The sequence below is a fragment of the Rhinopithecus roxellana genome, chromosome 5, assembly GCF_007565055.1.
Source record: "Rhinopithecus roxellana isolate Shanxi Qingling chromosome 5, ASM756505v1, whole genome shotgun sequence".
Lineage (NCBI taxonomy): Eukaryota > Metazoa > Chordata > Mammalia > Primates > Cercopithecidae > Rhinopithecus > Rhinopithecus roxellana.
Window position 1 is genome coordinate 43,976,180 of NC_044553.1, and position 23,062 is coordinate 43,999,241.

The following is a 23,062-nucleotide window of genomic DNA, read 5'->3' on the forward strand; positions in this document are numbered from 1 at the left end:
TGACTTTCTCTTTTCCAATTCAGATGCCTTTTATCTCTTTCTCTTGCCTGATTGGACTAGCTAGTATTTTCAGTACTATATTGAATAGGAGTGGTGAAAGTGGGCATCCTTGTGTGTTCCAGTTCTTAAGAGGAATGCTTTTAACTTTTCAGGACAATGTTGGCTGTGGGTTTTCATATGTGGCTTTTATTATTTTGAGATATGTTCCCTCTATGCTCACAACATTACAACATTTTTATTGTCTTTTACAAAAGTAATGGTCTGCAGCAGATTGGATTATTTTTTAATTGGTCCTTTCCTACAGATAGTTTGAGAAGCTCCTTTTTTTTTTTTTTTTTTTTTTTTTTGAGATGTTGTTTCGCTGTTGTCACCGAGGCTGGAGTGCCATGGTGCAGTCTTGGCTCACTGCAACCTCTGCCTCCCGGGTTCAAGCAATTCTCCTGCCTCAGCCTCCCAAGTACCTGGGATTACAGGTGTGCACCACCACACCTGGCTAACTTTTGTATTTTTAGTAGAGATGGGGGTTTCACCATGTTTGCTAGGCTGGTCTCAAACTCCTGATCTCAGGTGATCCACCCGGTTTGGTCTCCCAAAGTGCTGGGATTACAGGCATGAGCCACTGCACCCAGCTGGGGAAGCTCCATTCTAACATTACCTCTAGCCTGGTCCCTAAAACTTAACATTCTCCCAGGCTTTTTTGGTTCTTGGGTCAGTCAGAGGCAGAGGATCAACCAGAGTATTTTGAGCTCTAGAAGACATGGGAGCTACTGCAAAGAAGTAACCTGGGGTTTCTGAATGGTTGATGGAACAGAAATATCTCCCCCACCAAAATCAGAGGATTACTCTGAACCATGAGGTGCGTAGAAAATAAACCTTATTATCTTAAGCCACCAAGAATTTTTGGTAATGTGTTTTAGTAGCTAGTGTTAGTTATCCAAATACAATGTCATTGAATTTTCCTGTGATACTGACTTTTATATATATGCCCATGATTTCTGAATTTATACCTTCAAAGCACATCCCTCTCCAAAGCATCAGAGCCATATATCGTATTACAAACTTGAAAGCTCCTTTTAACTGTCCTACATGACCTAAAAGCTCAACATTTCTAGAACTAATTATACTTCTTTCTCTTTTTCTTTCTCTATTCCATTTTGTTGAATCATATCACCACTTCTTCAGTTATCCAACTCCGAAAACTGAGAGTAAACCTCATCTTCTCTTTCTCCAACCCACTATAACCAATTGACCCTGTACCATGTTCTGAAGATTCTACCTTCTCTGTATTTCCCCAGCATTTACTTTATTCTCAATTCCTGGTTATTCTACCCTATCTCACTTGAGTTACTACAAAAATATTTTATTGTATACTCTTGCAATTAATTCCTTCCAGTGTCGCAGAAACAACTTTTCAGAACGCAAATCTAAGTATGTAATATCCATACTTTAGATATACATTAACTGTTTTCATAGTCCTTGAGATAAACTTCATACATAAAATGACATAGACGGTGTGTTAGACACTATGGATTGACTACTTTAATCTCTCTCCATTCTCCTAATCAGAGATGATGGAAATCTAAACAAAACAAAACAAAACACAAATAAACAAAAAAACCCTATAAGTGCCACCGGAGCTCGAGATGTAGTAGATTCTGCCAATTTGATGCACTACCACCAGATTTGGAAGATAAAAATGAGGTAGAGGTGATATTCTGTTGTTGTTGATACTGGCAAGCAAAGTTATGAAGATGCTGGCGTTAAGAGACAATTACAGTAGTTAAACTTGGAGTCCTGATATCTATTCACCAGTTTCATGGATGTGAGAGGCAACTGATGCAGCCGCAATGGCAACAGCAGCAGCAGCTTCCTGAACCCTAGATCTCAGCTATGAAATTATAGCAGCCCCTTGATTTCTATTCTTCCAGTTTTTCTGCCAATGTTATACTTCCCTGAATTAAATACCTTTCTATATGAAATACCGATTTTCTCTTTCTCCTACATTATAACCTGACCAATTAACATTACATAACACACAAGGCTTGGCCGGGCGCCATGGCTCATGTCTGTAATCCTAACACTTTGGGAGGCTGAGGCGGGCGGATCACCTGAGGTCAAGAGTTCAAGACCAGCCTGGGCAACATGGTGAAACCTCGTCTCTACTAAAATTACAAAAATTAGCCAGGCATGGTGGCGGGCACCTGTAATCCCAGCTACTCAGGAGGCTGACACAGGATAATCACTTGAACCCAGGAGGCAGAGGTTTCAGTGAGCCGAGATTGCACCATTGCACTTCAGCCTGGGCCACAGAGCAAAAACTCCATCTCAAACAAAAACAAACAAACAAAAAATCGAGGCTTTCATGATGTATCTCCTATTTCTTTCACCAACAATCTCATGACACTCTTCCATGACTGCTCCACACACATCCATCCGCATACATTGTACTTAAGCTGTACTAAACTATTGCACATCCACAAGTGTGCCATTTTCTCATGACTCTTTCCATTTCAAAGGCCATTGTTACCCTTTTTCAACTCTCCAGCTCCTGTTTATTCTTTAAGATTCAACTTGAACCTAATCTACCCTAGGAAGACTTTCCTGATGCCTCTGCCTCCATCTGTGTGCTTGTAATGGAAATTCCTCATTCTTATTTCTTGCTACACAGCATCTGAGTCCCCTACCTATGTATGAGATGTTGCCATTATGAGATGAGGCTCCTCCTCCTTAAAAACTGAAAAGGCCACATGCTTGCTTTCCCACATCCCTTGTAATCAGAGCATGTGCATGTGATCTAGGATCTGCCAATCACATACATATGTCCCAGATTTTGAATTAGAAGCTAATGGCATGAAAAAGAGCATCTTTTTGCAGAACTCTGACAATGTATAGCAACAAAAAAGGCAGCTAAAATCAATTTTTAGAGGCAATAGTGTCAGCAGTTCTAGCAACAGTATTGTATTAGTGGTGTGGGCAGTTATAGTGAGAGTGTCTGTGCTACTGGCAATAAGAGTGGTGTCCTCTCCAGCCTAGTTTTGTGTGATTTTGGAAGTTGTACCTGGTTGCATAGTCTCTGGGACTGGTTTTTAGACCTTTCAAGAGACTTTATGTACTAATCAATAGCTCCTTAATAAATACCTTTTCTGCTTAAATACTCCAGAGTCTGTTTCTACTGGTTATAATCAAGAACTTTGAGTTATATAATCCTCTATTTTTTTCCAATTGCACTGTGTATGTGTGAGTTTGGATTATTGTTCAGCAAATATTTGCTCCTGTAGACTCCAATTATAGTTTCTTTCCTATCCTATTGACATTAGTCTTGGTTATATGTTTTGGGTTTTGGCCAATGGGATGTCAGCATCTGTAATTCAAAGGTTTGACACATGCTGTGTGCTTGAGCTTGCCCTCCTGTTCCAGTTATGTGAAGAGTATTTCCCAGGTTGCTGCTGAGTATTCAGCCTAGTCCCTGAGTGAGACACATGGAACAGACCACATACCCCAGGCAACTTCTGGTCCAAAGACCAGGAGCATATGAAGCTGACCTAAACCCAACCTGTATCCGAGAGCCCAAAACCCAGGGGTTGGAGTCTTACCTATCTAGCCCACAGACCTAGAGAATACAACTGCTATTTTAAATCACTGCATTCGTATGCAGTATTGTGTCCATAGCTGACTAATACAGCATGTAATTATTATTAATAGTTACAGTCATAGTCAGCCTATAATATAATTATTGGTTTTCTGGTCTGTTGCTCTCTACTAGACTGTAAGTTTGTTGTGAGTGGAGACTGTGTCTTATTGGTCTTTACATTTTCAATGCTTATCACAAAACCTACACCAAGCCTCTGTGAATGTTTGACAAATGCATAAACACATAAAGAAAGAAATGGCAAGCATTCTTTGCATTTTTTGGTCTATTGCACCACTACAGGAGCCGTGCAGAACAGTATGTCTTTATTAAAATATTTCTTCTGCCAAAGTATGGTGAAATTGATTAGATTGAGCTGGATTGAATTATAGCATAGCAATACATTCATCTTTTCCTGAGACTATTCTCTTTTTATCTTGTTTGAAGTTTTGGGCACTCCTCACTCAGGGAGAAACACAGGACCAGCTCCTAATAAATATGCTCAATGAATTTCATTTTAACTTTCTTTCCAGAATTCCTTAGTTACTGATTTACACACAGACCCTTCTACTTCTTTATAGGTAGTTGGTTACTTCTATTATGTATGGATTCTACTAGTTTCACTCTCAAATATTAGATTAATTTCTTTGCTATCAATTTGGGTTTATCTTGTAGTATATCATTATTGCTTTCATGTACCAAATGCCTAACCCATAGCTGAGACACAATAAAAGTTTGTTAAATGAATTTGGCATTTGTTATATTAATAGTCTCCTGAGTAATTAAAATTTTGATGCAATCATTTTGACTAGGATACATTTTGGTACAGACTAAAATAGAAACTCTAATACATTTTTTTTTCTTATTTTGACACATTGTGCAAAATGACTGTTTTCAGCCCATTCCTGAGACTCCTGCAATTACTGACATCCTCAGCTGGGGTGAAGATCAGAAATGTGATGAGGCTCAGGAATGAACTGAGTATAAGGAATGAGGTATAAACAATAAAAATGAATTTATATTTTGTCATAACCATGGCCATTTTGATGAGTCTGTAACTACAGCAAAGTGACCATGTCAAAAACAGAATTGAAAGCTATGCATACATCCTGTCTCCCTAAGTTTAAGCCCTAAAGCAGTAGTAGTAGGGTACTGGACCATAAATAGATATGTTGTCTATAATGCAGAAAGCAAATCAATTTCTTGGAAAAGCAAAACTGCTTGAATTAAAACCAGAAAATAATTTCTCTATTTGGTCATCGTAGGCAAGATTCTATGTATGGTATGTCTTAATCCAGAGGTAGATTTTCTTGTATCCAGAAAAATGAATGAATTGCAAAACCTTCCAATGGCCCTCCTTAGTGTTTCTTTCAACTGAGCTTTTAAAATACAGTGAACAGCTCTGAATTTGAGATTAACTCTCCTGAGAAATACCTAGAAAACATCTATTAATTGTCACTAATTAAGTACAGAGCCTTATGTTTTAATAATCAGCAGAGCTGGGGGGGTAGCATTGACATTTTCTGGCGAATATTAAAACATGAAAAAAGCTGCATGGATAGAAAGTCAGTCCACCTGGTACTTGGAGTTGTGCCAAAGAAATAAAGTACTAGGAGTAAGGATGAGATTGTCTTCAGAAAGTAATTTGTGTCCCCTCTGAATTACAGACAAATGAGTTGCTGATGTTTCAGAGTTCCACACCATAAAAGATGGCAGCAATAATTTTAGTATGGAAAATGTTAAATACCACCACCACCCTTTAATAATAAAATTTGTATACTAAAATGTCTATAGAGCATCAAGATGTTAATTTCTTATTATAGAATGGCCCACCTGAAACTTGCCTGCTTTTTGAACTTAATATTGGCCCAAGATGGCTACAGTTGCAATTTATCAGGTATGAAAGTGGAATTTTAAATGACATATTAAATAAGCAACACATAAATTAAGCTTCTAACTTGCAGATGATGAGTGGAGTAGTGTTTTTAAAATGGAATAGCCTGTGTTGCAAACATTTGAGGTCTATAGTGAGATGGCCAAGTTATCTGAAATGAATTCCTTCATTAGTTCTGGAACATCCCTAGACATTATTTCTCTCCTTCCTCTCCCTTTATAACTCTGATTTAAAAATGTTAGATTCCCCCAGTCTCCTCCATGTCTTCTAACTTTTCTTCTATATGTCCTTTTTTGTCTATCTATGCTGCATTCTGCATAATTTCTTAATATATATGTCTTCTAAGATGCTGTTATATTTATCCACTGATTTTTTTTTTTTTTAAGAGACAGAGTCTCACTCTGTTGCCCAGACTGGACTCAAGCTCTAGGGCTCAGGCAATCCTCCCACCTCAGCCTCCCAAGTAGCTGAGATTACTGGCACACACCACCAAGCTCAGCCTGTCCACTGATTTTTTAATTCTTTGATTTTTTATATTTATTTCTATACAATACCATTGGTTCTATTCAAATATGATCACTTTTTAGAGTACTTTGATGTTTTAAATTGTAAATAGACTCTGATAATTCATATATCTGCTAAATTTTGTATCTATATTTTTTCTCATGAGACCTCTTCTGTTTGTGTGTGTATGCGCATGTGCACATGTGTGTTTTACTGTGCACTGATTATTGTCCCTAAAATATTATGTAAAGGAATTCTTTGAGGCCTAGGATGAAGGTTACCTTCTTTCAGTGAGAATTTTCCTCTACCAGTCAGAACCACATTATCCAACTTCATGGTTTCGTGTTCCCTGACTATCCAAACCCAGCTCTATAATTCTTGGTGGGGCACAACTTTTCAGGGAGGAGTTCTCTCCTTTTCTTTTTACATCTGTTCTTCTCAGTGTTAAGGCAACATTCCCTTCTACCCCTGGGAGTATGGGAGGGTAGCATAACTAAATATCTGAGATTGGGTAATTTATAAAGGATAGAAATGTCTTTCTTTTCTTTTCTTTTCTTCTTTTCTTTTCTTTTCTTTTCTTTTCTCTTCTCTTCTCTTCTCTTCTCTTCTCTTCTCTTCTCTTCTCTTCTCTTCTCTTCTCTTTTCTTTTCTTTTCTTTTCTTTTCTTTTCTTTCTTCTTTTTGAGACAGAGTCTCACTCTGTCACCCAGGCTGGAGTGCGGTGGTGTGATCTCGGCTCACTGCAACTTCCACCTCCTGGGTTCAAGCGAGTCTCCTGCCTCAGCCTCCCAAGTAGTTGGGACTACAGGCTCACACCACCATGCCCAGCTAATTTTTGTATTTTTAGTAGAGACAGGGTTTCACCATGTTGGTCAGGCTGGTCTTGAACTCCTGACCTCATGATCTGCCCTCCTCAGCCTCCCAAAGTGCTGGGATTACAGGCATGAGCCACCGCACCCTGCCAGAAATGTATTTCTTAGTTTTGGAGACTGGGAAGTCCAAGATTGAGGGACTGTATCTGGTGAGGGCCTTTTTGCTGGTTGGGACTCTTTGCAGAGTCCTCAGGCAGTATAGGTCATCACATGGTAAAGGGGTTTATGACAGGTGGCCCTACTGGCTTTTTTAAATAACAGATCTACTCTGGTGATAACTAACTCATTCCCAAGATAACTCATTAATTTATTAATCTATTAACCTATTAACTCATTAATCCATGAATGGACTAATCCAGTCATGAGGGCTCTGCCTATTAAAGGCCAACTTCTTAAAAGTGTTTCCTTGAGGATTAAGTTTCAACATGAGTTGAAATCATAGCAGTATATTTCAGATTTTCTTTCACTCTGAGGGTGACACCCCTTTGGGGTGCTAGCTCAGTTACGGAGGGGTCATCTTGTAGGATCCCCTCCTTGGATAGGCCCTGCGTACATCTGCTAAAACCAAGGTTCAAATCTGTCCAGATCAACAAGTTCCCTCAGAGAAAAGGCATCTTCAGTACATTCATGCTCAGCTTATTTCTCCAGATTCCAGTGTTTTCTTAGATTTTGGCCCGTAATTCCTTACTACCTTGACAGTTCTACAATGCTTCTGAGAAAAAAAATTAGTATTTTTTCCAACGTTTTTAGTTTTTTCAGCAGGAGGATTCAGAATAGAAATAAAATACATAACTTTAAAATGAAGAGAGGAGATAAAAGGGAATGAAGAAAAATTGATCACAGAAGGCAAAAAAACACAAACTAAAAGCATGGTAAATAAAAAACATAAATTAAAATAGAAATTAATCCAAGTTGCACAATGATACATTCAGTATGATACCATTTGTATAAAATTTTTAAAACATAAAATAAAATCCCATAGACTGTATCAAAATATTCATGATAATGCACATACCAACTTCAGTAGAAATGCTAGTTCAACAGAAAGGAAAGGATGAAAGGGAGAAAATGGAAAACTTTATTGTATGCATTTTGTTTATCTAAAAAGATAGAGTGAGGCTGGGTGTGGTGGCTCAGGCCTGTAATCCCAACATTTTGGGAGGCCGAGGCAGGTGGATCACTTGAGCTCATGAGTTCGAAACCAGCCTGGGCAACATGGCAAAACCCTATCTCTACCAAAAATACAAAAAATTAGCCAGGCATGGTGGCATGTGCGTGTAGTCCCAGCTACTCAGGAGGCTGAGGTGGGAGGATTGCTTAAGCCTGGGAGATGGAGGCTGCAGCAAGCAGTGATCATCCCACTGCACTCCAGCCTGGGTGACAGAGTGAGACCCCATCTTGGAAAAAAAAAGAAAGAGAGAGAGAGTGAGTGAGCTGAAGCAAATATGGCAAAATGCTAATGTCTATAAATACTGGTAGTGGGTGCATATGTGTCTGTTACATTGTTGTTTGTATTTTTCAGTATGTTTGAAATGTTTCCTAATTTAAAACATGTTAAATAAAACTTAATTCAGTGTCTTAAAAGTTTAAAGGAGAAAGTCATATGATCATCTTAGTAGATGCCAAAATTATTTGATAAAATTCAACATCCATCCCTAAGGAAATTGGGAAGCAACCTTAGTAAAATAGCAATCGAATGAATGTTCTGTATAATTTTTATTGGCTCTGGAGAAATGCTAAGAGAGCACTAGGAGATTCAGACTTCAACTTTTCCATTTTAAACAAACTTGTGAAAACAAAGTTGTGAAACTCTTGGCAAATATAATAGTTCAAGAGAAGGAGCAGAATGGCTAAGTTACATGCAGGTCCAGGACTAGGGTGAAACCAGAGAAGCACCTAGGATGCAATTTAAAGAAGACAGTCTCGGCCGGGCACGGTGGCTCAAGCCTGTAATCCCAGCACTTTGGGAGGCCGAGACGGGCTGATCACGAGGTCAGGAGATCGAGACCATCCTGGCTAACACGGTGAAACCCTGTCTCTACTAAAAATACAAAAAACTAGCAGGGCGAGGTGGCGGGCGCCTGTAGTCCCAGCTACTCGGGAGGCTGAGGCAGGAGAATGGCGTAAACCTGGGAGGCGGAGCTTGCAGTGAGCTGAGATCCGGCCACTGCACTCCAGTCCGGGCGACAGAGCGAGACTCCGCCTCAAAAAATAAATAAATAAAAAAAATAAAGAAGACAGTCTCCTCAGTCATCTCACTCCAGTCCTGGCCCACATGGCAAGTGTTATGTTTAATTTTTTAAGAAACTGCTGCATCCTTACCAATACTTAGTATGATCAATCTTTTTTAATTTTAGACATTCTAATAAATGCATATATGGCTTAAAATTTTGCATGTTCCTAATGACTAATGATACTGAGCACTTTTTCATGTGTTTATTTGCCATCCATATATCTTCTTTGGTAAAGTGTGTGTTCAAGTGTTTTACTCATTTTTATTGGATATTTTTAAATATTTAGATTTTGTGAAATCTCTATATATTATGAATACAAGTCCATTATCTAATATATGGCTTGAAATTATTTTTTCTGGTCTGTGACTTGTCTTTTCTTTCTCAGAACAGTGTCTTCCAAAGAGCAAAAGTCCTTAATTCTGTGGTATAATTTATCACATTTTTTAATGACTCATGCTTTGAGTGATGATGTGTCTTTACCTAAGCCAAAATCACAAATATTTTCTCCTGTTTTCTTCTAGAAGTATTATAGTTTTAGGTTTTAGACATAAGTCTATGATCTATTTTGAATGAATTTTTGAATATGTTTGTACATGGTGCAAGGTATGAATTGAGGATATTTATTTATTTATATACTTATTGAATATGGATGTCCAATTATTCCAGAATCATTTGCTGAAAACCTTTCTCCATTGCATTGCCTTTGTATCTTTGTCAAAAATCAATTGATCATATATGTGTAGGTCTATTTGTGGATTCTCTACTCTGTGTGATTGGTTTGTCTATATTTTTACCAATATCATACTCTCCTGATTAAAATAGCTTTATTTATCATACTCTCTTGATTAAAATAGCTTTACTAAAAGTTTTGAAATCAGAGAGTGTTGGCCTTCCAATGTTTTTTCTTTTTTGCAAAGTTGTTTTAGCTCTTCTAGGTCCTGTGTATTTTCATATGAATGAAAAAATCAGACTGTTAATTTATTCAATAAAAGCCTGCTGGGATTTTGAATGAGATTACATGGAATCTATAGATCAGTTTGGGAGATAATTGGCATCTTAACAATATTGAGCTTTCGTTTCCATAAATGTGGTTTAGTTTTTCATTTATTTGGGTCATTAATTTCTAGTAGCAATATTTTAGTCTTTTTAGTGGACAGGTCTTACCCATGCACTGTCGGATTTTTTTCTATGTGTTTCATGTTTTTGATGCCACTGTAAATAGTAATTTCTTAAATTTCTATTTCAATTGTTTGTTGCTAATATGTAGAAATAAAATTGTAGTTTTTAAAAAATTTACCTTGTAACTTGTAACCCTGCTAAAGTCACTTACTAGCTCTACCAGCTTTTTTGTAGAGTCCATGGGATACTCTACATACATGATCACATGGTCTGCAAATACAGTTTTAGTTTTTCCTTCCCAATCTGGATGCCCTTCTTTCATTTCCTTACATTATTGTACTAATGTTGAATAGAAGCAGTGACAGTGTACATTTTTCTTTTTGTTTTTGTTTTTTTGACATGGAGTCTCGCACTGTCGCCCGGGCTGTAGCGTAGTGGCGCAATCTTGGCTCACTGCAACCTCCGCCTCCTGGGTTCAAGCAATTCTCCTGCCTCAGCCTCCCCAGTAGCTTGGATTACAGGTGTCTGCCACCATGCCCAGCTAATTTTTTGTATTTTTTTAGTACAGACAGGGTTTCACCTCGTTGGCCAGGCTGGTCTTGAAATCCTGACCTCGTGATTCACCCGCCTCGGCCTCCCAAAGTGCTGGGATTACAGGTGTGAGCCACCTTGCCCAGCAACAGTGTACATTTTTCTGTGGCTTCTGATCTCAGAAGGTAGAAACAAAACATTTAAGTTTTTATCAATAGGGTTTTTTTTGTCAATGTCCTTTATCAAGGTGAGTAGATTTCCTTCTATTTCTCATTTGCTGAGAGTTTTTATCATGAGTGGATGCTAGATTTTGTCAAATGCTTTTATTGAAACTATTGAGATTATCATTTTTTCTTTTTTAGTCCGTCAAAATAGTGAATTACTTTGATTGATTTTCAAATGTTAAGTCAGCCTGGTATTCCTAGGATAGACCGTTTTTGGTTCTTTTTATATACTGTTGGATTCAATTTGTTAAATTTTTGAAAATATGTTTGCATCAAACTTTATGAGCGGGATTTGTCTGTGGTTTTCCTGTCTTATAATATATTTGACTGCTTTTGGGGATCACAGTAATTCTGGCCTCACAGAATGAGTTGGAAGTATTTCTTCCTCTTTAATTTTTTAGAAGTGTTTATGTGGAATTGGTATTATTTTCTTCCCCAAATGTTTGGTAGGATTCACTAATGAAGGCATCTGGGCCTGGATTTTTTTGTGGGTAAGTTTTTAAATACAAATTCAATCTTTTAATAGATATATAGATATTTATATTATCTATTTTTTCTTGGATAAGCTTTGGCAGTTTGTATCTTTCAATGAATCTGTCCATTTCATCTAAGTTGTCAGATTTATTGGCATAAAGTTGTTCATAATATTCTTTTTATCCTTTTGACATCTGAAGTGTAACCTGTATTATGTTACTGCTCTCATTTCAGATATTGTTATTAGTGTATTCTCATTTTTTTCTAGATCAGTCTGGCTAGAGATTTATTTACTTATTTATTTATTCAACCTTCTCAAAGATTTAGGTTTTCACCAATTTTCTCTAGTTTTTCTGTTTTCTATTTCATTGATTTCTACTCTGGTATGTAGCATGTTCTTTCTTCTGTTTATTTTGGGTTTTTGTTTTTTCTTCTTTCTCTAGTTCCTTAAGGTAGAAAACCTGAGGACTTTCTTATTTTCTAACACAAACTTTGAGTGCCATAATTTTTAAGTACAGCTTTAGCTGCATCTCATACATTTTAATTTGTTGTGTTTTTATTTTTGTTCAGTTAAAAATACTTTCATTCACTTCAAAATCCTTTAATTTTTTTCTTTGACATATAGATTATTTAGAAGTATGATATATATTTTCCAATATTTGACGATTTCCCAGATATCTTTTTGTTATTGATTGTTAATTTTTTAGTTTGCTTTTTAAATTTATATATATATATATTTTTTTAGATCAGTTTTAGGCTTACAGAAAAATTGAGCAGAAATTACAGAGAATTCCCATACATCCCCTTGCCTTCCCCACCCCAGTTTTCCCTGTTGTTAACATATTGCATTAATGTAGTACCTTTGTTGTGATTCTCCATAGTTTACATTAGGGTACAGTAATATGGGCTTTGACAAAAGCACAATGTCATGTATCTACCATTATAGTATCATAAAGAATAGTTTCACTGCCCTAAAATTCCCTAAGCTCCACCTATTCATTTCTCCTCCACTCGCCTACCCCCACCACTCGCCCCAAACCCCTGGACCACTGATCTTTTTATCGTCTTGATGGTTTTGCCTTTTTACAGAATGTCATGTAGTTGGAATTGTACAGTATGTAGCCTTTTCATACTGGCTTGTTTTACTTAGCTACATGCATTTGAGGCTTTTCCACGTCTTTTCATGGCTTGACAGCTCATTTCTTCTTATTACCGAATATTTCATTGCATGGATGTACCAAAATTTATTTATTCACCTCCTGAAGGACATCTTGGTTGCTTCCAGTTTTTTGCAATTATGAAGAAAGTTGCTATAAACATTCATATGCGGGCTTTTGTGTGGACACAAGTTTTTAAATCATTTGGATAAATACCTAGGGCACTTAGAGGTTGATTTACTTGCCCAAGGCCATATAATTATGGAGTAACACAGAAAGAACTTGAACTTGAACAACCTGACCCAGAGTTTATACATTTAACCACTATGCAAAACTGACTTTCAACATTTGATACAAATCAGACAAACACACTAAAGGAAGAGTTGTAAATGAGGGGGCTTGAGTCAGATCCTGGATGAAGACTAAGAGTTGATAAATAGAAGTAGAAAGAAACTTTCAACGTAGGGAATGATGAAATGCTACGTGGAAAAGCATAGTGTGGGATAGTGGTGATGGATGCACAACAATGGGAATGTCCTATTAAGTTATTCCACTGAATTATAAACTTAAAAATAGTTAAAATGATAAATTTCATTATGTGTATTTTACCACAATTTTCTAAAAAGTATAGTGTGAATGTTGGGTTTCGGGTGTAGGAGTAAATTATTCTGATTAAAATTTTTATTGGGGAAACAAAAGGAGATGAATATGTAAATTTAGAATAAAATCAGTATGAACTTTTAATTATGTTCTACAGTCTAGGAGAATCTGACAATTTTGCAAGGTGGAATAGACATGCAATCTACAATTTCAAAGTGTTAACCTGTGCTACATAAAAAATGTATAGAAGTCTCATACACCATAGGTTATAATAAGGGACAAGGCTGAAGAGAACAGTTTCTCTGTTGTTAAGAGAACCAACTCAATTCAATCTAGGTGCATTTATATATGCATTATTTCATTTCCTCTAACAACAGCTTTATAAGGTGGATATTACTGTCCCTAATCTATAGTCAAGGAAGCTAAGACTTATTCACATTTGTATTAGGTAAAAGTGCAGTAATTAAAAACCAGATCTCTTAATTTCAAATCCAGTGGGGTTCAAAAATGGGTAGCTGAAATTGAAATAACATGAACTGAAGATTCATACAGACCTTTGAATCCTGGCTCTGTCTTATTAACCATGTGGCTTTGAGAAGATTATTTAGCTTGTCTGAGCCTCAATTTTCTCATCTGCTAAAGTGTGATGAAAATACCCATCTCCTATGAATTAAATTCTACATACATAAAGTGCTAAGTACATAGCACCCAAGAAGTGTTCAATAATTGTTAATCTACTTTCTTCCTCCTAAATCTCTGATGTTTATCTGACATTTATTTTGTAGCATATATGTGAATCAAATTATTTGTTGATTGGTGGTATTTAAAACTTCTTATTTGTAGATTTAGGCTTTCTTGCATTGACAAATGATAAATTTTCACACGTTAATCTCTTTCTGGCTAGGAGAAAAGCACATTTTACTAATTAAAGGCAAAAAATTCCAAAGAAAAATTATGAACATGGTTTGGAAACTCATGTACATATTTATTTAACACCATTTCATATCTTTAAGAAGGCTTTTGGAAACTTATTTAGAAAACTGAAAGTCCTTGAATACCAAGTAGTTTAACAGGAATTTTTTAATGAGTTAAGTGTAAATGAATCAAAAACACACGAATTCTATTTTCTGTAAATAACACATGGTTTTGAAACTGAAAACATACTTGGGAAAAAAAATATGTCCTGTGTATTATTAAATCAAAACTCTTTAAAAATGGTGCTCCCCAAAATGAGGCAAGCTTCATTTAAATTCTAGAGTGCTATGGGTTGAAGTTCTCTTGGAGAGATCACAGCATATCTTATATGTTTGATTTTGAGATAAGATTACTTTAGGATAGTGTCCAAGGCTCCATCTGATGAGACTTTTTAGGTATTTCCATTTTCACAAGGGGTAGAATTAATCCTTTTTTTTCTGGACAAAAGAGAAAGCAATTGTGTTCATCAACATAAAATGTTCATATGGAAGTAACCCTAGGACCTCAGACATGAGAGTATTGGGGTGGGAATGAGTGGAGAAGTACTGGGGAAATGTAGCACCACAATTTCCCAGGAAGAATAATTTATTCTGTCAGAAAGGCAGGAGAACTAATCAGCTAAATTTTCATCAACATATTAAAGCTTTTTACTAACATTGCCAAGTAATATGTGTCTCCAAATATTTTAGATACACTGTGCCTATGATTTCCTCTCTCTCTCTCTTTCTCTCTCTAGCTCTCTCTCTGTTTTTGTAAGAAGGAGACAGCTACCACATCTGGGATCCAGATGAGGCAATCATAATTTTAATATTACTGTTCTTCTGGTTGGAATCAGCCAATTCCTTCTTCTGGTATTCAGAAGAGTTTCCACTGATTTGAAGTAGGAGACATTGTCTTTTATTATTTGCTGTCCTTCTCTCCTCTCAGATGGTAAAACTGACTACATTTTGTTAAATGTACAAACTACATTTGTGGAAACTGCATTTGTGAAAGAAAACATGCAGATAAAATTGCTTTGAAATAAAACATATGTTTGTGCGGTGAAATGGGCCCTAAGATATGACCAAACAGACATTGATTAAAAGGACCAGAGCACTGGCAGAAGAATAGACACACAGATCAATGAAATAGAATTGACAATCAGAAATAAACTCTCACATTTACAGTCAGTTGATTTTTAACAAGTGTGCCAAGACAATTCAATGGGGAAGGAACAGTCTTTAAAAAAAAAAAAAAAAAATGGTGTTGGGACAATTGGATATCTACATGTAAAAGAACAAAATTGGACCCCCACCTTATGCCACATACAAAATTTAAGTAAAAATGGATCAAAGATCTAAATGAATCAAAGACCAACTCAAATGAATGAAAGCTAAACTATAAAACTCTTAGAAGTAGAAGAAAACATAGGCATCTGCATGACCTGTAATTTAGCAATAGCTCTGAGATTCAATGCCAAAAGCACAAGCAACAAAAGAAAAATATAATGTAGACCTACTACTTTGTGCTTCAAAGCATACCATCCAGAAAGTGAAAAGACAATCCAGAGAATGGGGGAAAAGTTTGCAAATCATATTTCTGATAAGGGACTTCTATCTAAAATATATAAAGAACTATTACAACTCAATAATAAAAAGACAAATAACCCAACTTAAAAATGAGCACCGGATTTGAATAGACGTTTCTATGAAGAAGATATACTAATGGCCAATAGAACATAAAAAGGAAATTGATGTCATTAGTCATCAGGGAATTGCAAATCAAAACCACAAGATACTTTGTACCTATAAAAATTAAAAATAAAACATTTTTTAAAATGATAAAAAATTAAAATAAATAAAAATTTGAAAAACCACAATGAGATACCTCTTCATTACTACTAGGATGCTGATAATAAAAAATGCAGATAATAGCAAGTGTTGACAAAGGTATAGGTACATTAAAACTTTCATGCACTGCTTGTAGCAATGCAAAATGGTGCAGCTTCTTTGAAAAACAATTTGGTTATTCCTCAAAGTTTAAACATACAGTTACTATAGGTACCATCAATTCCACCACTGGGTACTGTATAAAACCAAGATAAATGAAAACACATGTCTACACAAACACTTATATATGAATGTACATAGCAGCATTATTTATTATAGCCAAATGTGGAAAGACCCAAATGCCCATCAATTGATGAATGGATAAATAAAATGTGATAGATCCATACAATGGAATATTATTTGGCAATAAAAAGAAACAAAGTACCATTGTCCCTCGATATCTGCAAGCGATTGGTTCCAGTACCCCCTGAGGATACCAAAATCCACAGATGCTCGAGTTCTTTATATAAAATAGTGTAGTATTTGCATATAAGCTATGCACATCCTCTCATACTTTAAATCATCTCTAGATTACTTGTAATACAATGTAAATGCTACATAAATAATTATACTGTATTTTTTATTTTTAGTATCTTTGTTGTTATTTTTCCAACTATTTTCAATCTCCTATTGTTTTAATTCATACATGTGGATTCATGGATATTGTAGGTCCTCTATACTGATAGATGCTATAACATGAATGAACCTTTAAAACATTATGCTAAGTAAATGAAGCCAGTCACAGAATAACACATATTTTATGATTCCATTTACATGAAACGTCTAGAAGAGGCAAGCCCATAGAGCCAGAAAGTAGATTAACCGTTGCTTACTTAGGAGCTGGGAGAGTGGAGAAAAATGGGGCAAGAGCAGTTGACTGCTAAAGGATATGGACTTTCTTGGTGGAATAATGAAATATTCTAAAACTGATGGTGTTATAGATGCATAACTTTGTGAATATACTAAACACTACAGAATTGAACATTATAAACAGGTGAATTGTGTGGTGTATGAATTCTGTATCAGTAAGGATTTTACCAAAAAAGGGACCAGTAACAGTTGATAAATAGTAATGTGTGGGCCTGGCATGGCGGCTCAAGCCTGTAATCCCAGCACTTTTGGAGGCCAAAGGGGGCGAATCACTTGCGGCCAGGAGTTTGAGAGCAGCCTGGCCAGCATGGTGAAACTCCGTCCCTACCAAAAATACAAAAATTAGCCGGGTGTGGTGGCAGGTGCCTGTAATCCCAGCTACTCAGGAGGCTGAGGCACAAGAATCGCTGGAACCCAGGAGGTGGAAATTGCAATGAACTGAGAATGTACCAATACACTCCAGCCTGGGTGACAAAGAGAGACTCTGTCAAAAAAAAAAAAAAAAAAAAAAAAGAAGAAGAAGAAGGAAGGAAGGATTAGTTTTGTGATTTTTAGCCCTTAAAGTATTTTAGATAACTTACACCTGAATTACTATGTTGAATTTCAGGTTAATAAGTAAGAGAAGGAGGATAAATGGTCTCTAACAGTATGAATATAATTCCTTTCTCTTTCTTATATTTATTTTCTAGTCATTTCTCAATGTACTTATTAGAATATAAAACTAACTTTAACACTGGTTATATAATAATTTATCTGACATATATTTCCTTCTACCTATCATGTGTCATGCCCTGTTTTTGGTACTGGACATGCAGAAGTTAGAACAAACTACCTGATGTCAGCTTATATTCTAGTGAGGGGACTGGAGTGGAATTGGCAGAAGGGAAGTCCACTTTGAGAAAGCAATATTTGCACAGAGACCTGGATAATATGAAAGCTCTGGAGGAAGAGAATATCAGGTAGGGTAGAAGAGAATACCAAAGAATAAAGGCCCCAAGTTGGGAGGAAGCTTAGTAAATATTAGAGCAGTGGTTCTCTAACTTGAGCTCACACCAGCATCAACTGGAGGGCTTATTAAAACAGATTGCTGGCTCCACACACAGAGCATCTGAATCAGTAGGTCGGGGATGGTGCCCAAGAATTTGCATTTCTAGCAAGGTAATGCTGATCCTGATGGTCTGGGGGACCACGCTTTGAGGAGTACTATCTTAGAGGAACAAGAGAAAAACTAATGTGGCTAATTTGAGTAACTGAGAGAATGGTAGGCAGTAGTGTACTGAAGGTAGCTTATACTAGCTCACGAGAGCTGAAATTGTACATCTCTTTCCAATCTTGCAATCAGTGATGTTACCTTGGTAGCTGATAGCAGGCATGGTAGGAGTACTAATACTTTGACAATTGACAAATGCTACAAATCAAGGATCCTGCTGCTGGTGGTAGGGATGAGGTCAAAGAAGTAGGGAGATGCCAGAATTGGAAGTCTTGTATTCTTTTTTTTTTTATGGGCCCTTCAATGTTTATTATTATTATTATTATTATTTTATTATACTTTAAGTTCTAGGGTACATGTGCACAACGTGCAGGTTTGTTACATATGTATACATGTGCCATGTGGGCGACCTGGCTGCGACATCTGTCACCCCATTGATCGCCAGAGTTGATTCGGCTGATCTGGCTGGCTAGGCGGGTGTCCTCTTCCTCCCTCACTGCTCCATGTGTGTCCCTCCTGAAGGTGCGCGCTCACTCGAAGAGGACCACCATCCCTGCTAGAGGAGGACCGGTCTTTGGTCAAGGGTATACGAGTAGCTGTGCTCCCCTGCTAGAACCTCCAAACAAGCTCTCAAGGAAGTCTTGTATTCTATAATGAGGAATGTGGATTTAAGTATAAGGATAATGGGAAGCCTTTGAAGAGTTGTGAGCAAAGGAGAAACATTATCTGACTCCTGTTATAAAAGGAATATCCTGGTTGCTAACCGGAGTATAGATTATAGGGGATATGATTGTACCCTCCAAGTTCAATCTCTCCTTCTTCTTGTGTGCAATTAGCTGCTCAACTAAAGCTACATTTCTCAGCCTTCCTTGCAGTTGCATGTGGGTATGTGCCTAAGTATAGGCCCTACTGGAATGAAGTGTGAGTAAAATGACTTGTGAAATTTCTGAGTCACTGGATAAAGAATAAATTCCTTGCCCTGAATGTCTTTTCCCTTCCTGAAAGCCACAACTCAGACACAGTAGAGACCTAGTGTTGATATGCAAATGATGACAATACGCAAGGAGATGAGAAGCAAGGACTCAGAAGCAGCCCTGATCCTGGGGTTTTGAAGAGCAGAGCTCCCATCAACCTATCAACCAGTGAGAGAGAAAGCAATGTATTTAAGCAACAAGCCATCATATCATTAGGTCTCTGTTACCATAGCCTAATCTTACCCTAACAGCAGGAGATGTTAGAGTAAAGGCAGGGAGATGACTTAAGAGACCATTGTAATAAACCCATCGAGAGATGATGGTGGCTTGAATTAGGTTCTGTGCCAGCTGGACCTGTTTGCTCTCAGACACATTCTTCTCCCTTCCTTTGCTCTGCTTAGCTAGCTGGTCCCTGCATTCTGCATTTTCCAGGGTCCATTTCTTCTGGCTTCTGGCTGGTTTTAGGCACTGTTTGGAGATGGAAGAGCAGGAATAAGGAGAAGAAAGTTCATTTCTTTCTTTCCCTCTCTCTTTCTCCTCCTCCTCCTCCTCCTCCTCCTCCTCCTCCTCCTCCTCCTCCTTCTTCTTCTTCTTTTCTCTCTCTCTCTCTCTCTCTCTCTCTCTCTCTCTCTCTCTCATGTGTCCCAATCAAGCAGCATCTCTGGCAGGGACCCAAGGGCTCTTGCTTCTGCTATTCCCACTGTGGTTGATCTCTAGGTAACCTTACCATCCCCTCTGGCTTCTCACTTCTTTCATCATTGTGCAACTAATTCTGTGCACTAAATCTCCTCTGTTTTAAATGGTTTCTGTATTCTTGGGTTAGCCTGGACTGGCACAGAGGAGGTAATGGATTAGTGAGAAATCTTGGAATAAGGGCATATTTTGAAGGTGGAAAAGACAGAATTGATGAGGGATTGGATATGTGGCATGAGGAAAGTGCTTAAAGCTCAAAACAGCCCATTTTCTTGCAACTTCCCCAATAGTGCTTCTCGGTCTTATTAGTCTCTGATTGCACCATCATTTACCTAGTACCTCAAAACGAAAATCTGAGGCTCATACTTTATTCATGGTATTCTTCATCAGATCCATTATAAAGCTTGATCCCAACTTTTGGGATATGTGGGAACTTGTCTGGAATTATAAGAATCCAGGTACACCTCATCATACCTTATCAAAAAGCTCAGACTGGAAGCAGAGCCAAATTCAGACACTCCTGCTAGTTTCAAAAACTCCAGTGAACTTCACAAAGACTGTGCTTTGAGAAAGAAACCAGATACTGTATGTAGGCTAGACAGGCTGGCCACTGCACCATTGCCAAGACAGCTTCAGGGGGTGTGGGGAAGTACAACAATCCAAGTTTTACTACATCAATTGGGAAACCAGAGCATTTTTAGGTAAGTTGAAACATGGGAGCTCAAACATGCTTGAAGGATCCTAAGAAAGTGGAAAATGATTACCAGTTACAAGGCCTGAGGCTCAGAAAACGTCTGTTTTCTTTTATTTGAGACTACTGAAGACAAAGATAATCTCTGGGAAGAAGAAAGGCTTCCCAGTTTATTAGCTGTGTGACCTAGAACAATGTTGTTAACCTATCCAGGCTCTAGTTTGCTACTCTATTAGAAACAGGAAAAGCATGACCTACCTTGCAGGATTGTTGTATTAAATCATGTGATAGGCCTTCGAACATGGTGCATAGCGTACATTCATATTCATTTTTCTGTTCTTCCCTTCCTCTTCTCCCATGTGGATAACGTTGTAGAATAAATTAACTGTAACTTGCTGTGACTTAGTATACTCTCAGTTAATAACTATTGATCTTCTACACATGTGGTCCCCAGAGCAAATGTAGGCTGTGGTTTGATTCATAATTAAGATAAAATGTTTTCACTACAGAAGTTCATTGCCAGCTTATTTAAGTTTGTAGAGAAAATGTTTGTGGGTAATAGAGTAGGGTGCAAAAGTTTTGGTAAGAAAGGCAAAACATTGTCATTATTTGTGTTAAATGCAAGATTAGCAGTTGCAAATGTAAGGACCAGGGCCTCATAAAAAGCTCCTCTTCCATGAACACTACTGTTTGATTCTCTTCACTTCCTTGTTTGTATTAAAAAGTGGCAACGACCTATTGCATACTGTAGGCAGTTTGTATTTAATTGCTTCATAATAAGTTTTCTTAATACATTTTGTAAACTTGATTTTAAAATATTCCTTATTTAAACTCCCAATTTATGAAGCCATTCTAGACAAAGTCTAATTGAAAAATATAACTCAGGAATATGAGGACAGAGTGAGTTTTGTTTTATTTATTCTATTTTTTGACATTTAAAAATGTGTAATAATAAACAGGCATTAATTTTTCGTCTGAAAAGAAATTAAGTTCCAAAATACCATAGTGCTTGTACTAATTACTTTAAATTCTCTCTGCTCAACAGTTGGCCTGCTCTTTCTCTGCTCTCAACAGTTTATAGCCAAATTGGAATAAAAAATTAAAATTACTGTAGTTACTTCCCCACATAAGTGGGTATAATTGTTAATTTTATATGTCAACTTGGCTAGACCACGCAATCCATATATTTGGATATACACATATTTGGACGTCTAGACTGGGGGGGGTCAAACACCAGTCTAGGTGCCACTTTGAATGTATTTTTAAGATGGCATTTAAATCAACAGACTTTGAGTAAAGCACATTACCTTTCATAATGTGGGTTGGCCTCATCCAGTCAGTCGAAGGCCTTAAGAGAAAAAAGGATCCCAAGGAAGAGGGAATTCTGCTTTCAGTCTGCCTTTGGACTCAAGCCGCAACATCAACCCTTCCCTGGGTCTCCAGCCTGCCAGCCAGCCCTGCAGATTTCAGACTTGCTGGCCCCAACAACCACGTCAGCCAATTCCTTAAAATAAATTTCTCTCTCTCTCTCTCTCTCTCTCTCTCTGTCTCTCTGTCTTTGTGTATCTATATTGATATTGGTCTTAATAGGTGTGGGGGGGTTGTGGGGGTGTGTATATCTGTATCGATATTGAGACCAATAACTGGGCATTAAAGTAGCCAAAATATTTTGCTAGATAAAACATTTTTAGAGCTTGTAAGAATTCCTGTTGTATTGTTAAGTTTTCATTGACACTCCATATCAAAATGCCACTAGATTATTTTCCCTATGACTTGTTATCTCAGAAATGTGACTGATATAAGAATCTCACTTTCCCTTTTTCATTTTTTAATGGATTAAGCTAGACATAATTCACATAACCATATAGGTCACCCATTTAAAGTATATAATTCAATGATTTTTAGTGTATTCACAGAGTTGTACAGCCATCACCACAATCAATTTTAGAACATTTTTATCACTCCAGCAAGAAATCTCATATCCTTTAGCAGTCACTCCCATCCTGCTCCCCTCTGCCCAGCCCTAGGTAACCACTAAGCTACTTTCTGTCTCTCTAGATTTGCCTATTCTGACATTTTATATAAATGGAAGCATACAGTTCAGTAAGTAGTCTTTTATGACTGGCTTCTTTCACTTCACATAATGTTTTCAGGGTTCATTCATGTCATAGCATGTATTAGTATTACATTTCTCTTTCTTGCTAAATAATATTTCATTTATGGATATACATATGTTATTTATCCACTCCAGTTGATGGACACTTGGATTGTTTCTACCTTTTTGGCTATTATCATTTTCCTTTTTCTTGATCTTAGTACTAAAATGTGAAATGAATAAAAGGGAAGAAAAAGAAAGTAGTAGATCCTGGAAAAATTCTCAATTAAGTGAATGATCACTGAATAAGTAAGTTATCAGAACACAATATTTATTATAGGTACAATGCTTATTAACTAATCATTTCCAAAGCCATAACTATTAATAAAATGCCTTGCAAAATATGTTCTTATTGCAAGTATTTGTGCCTAAGTGCTTCTGTTTATGGGA

At 37.0% G+C, this 23,062-nt stretch overlaps 1 long non-coding RNA gene across 1 annotated transcript in view; it reads right to left on the minus strand.

Annotated features, from left to right (window-relative positions):
• The window catches only part of LOC115897429, a 28,330-nt gene extending 6,377 nt beyond the window's left edge, over positions 1–21,953 (minus strand). Inside the window, exon 1 of the long non-coding RNA XR_004057212.1 lies at positions 21,825–21,953. This is a non-coding gene — a long non-coding RNA (uncharacterized LOC115897429). The remainder of the gene's footprint in view (positions 1–21,824) is intronic.
• Positions 21,954–23,062: the final 1,109 nt, after the last annotated feature.